Below are 504 nucleotides of genomic sequence, written 5' to 3' on the forward strand. Positions count from 1 at the left end.
GGAGAGAAAGAATAAAAGATGATGCTAAATGACAACATTAACAACAAAAAACGGATAATGCTGTTTATAAAGAATAAAGATTGTAAATACAAAGAAGCGCATAATAACTGCCCGAAAACGTATTAAAAATAAATTATTAAAAGTGTAATTAATTTCTGAATAACAAAAGAACGGGAGAGTAATATGAATCAAACCAATCATTTTAATTCAAATGTCGAGGTCGTGATCTTTGAATTAACGAAAAAAAAAGAAAAAAAACCGTTATAATCTATCTCAATTCTCTGAGAGAAAGACTGTTGATCACCATGCAAACCATTGAGTTAGGATAGATATTTGCATAAAGAAAAAAAAGTGTCGTAATTAAATTAATGGTTTCGGACAAGTTGACAGACCACAGAGAGAGAGAGAAAAAAATGGCTAACTAAATCCGCCAAATGAACACGTCCAGAATTATAACGAGTCAGTCGACTTTGTTAACGGCCTAATTTAAAAAATTATAATAAT

Source organism: Penaeus monodon, chromosome 29 (assembly GCF_015228065.2).
Source record: "Penaeus monodon isolate SGIC_2016 chromosome 29, NSTDA_Pmon_1, whole genome shotgun sequence".
Lineage (NCBI taxonomy): Eukaryota > Metazoa > Arthropoda > Malacostraca > Decapoda > Penaeidae > Penaeus > Penaeus monodon.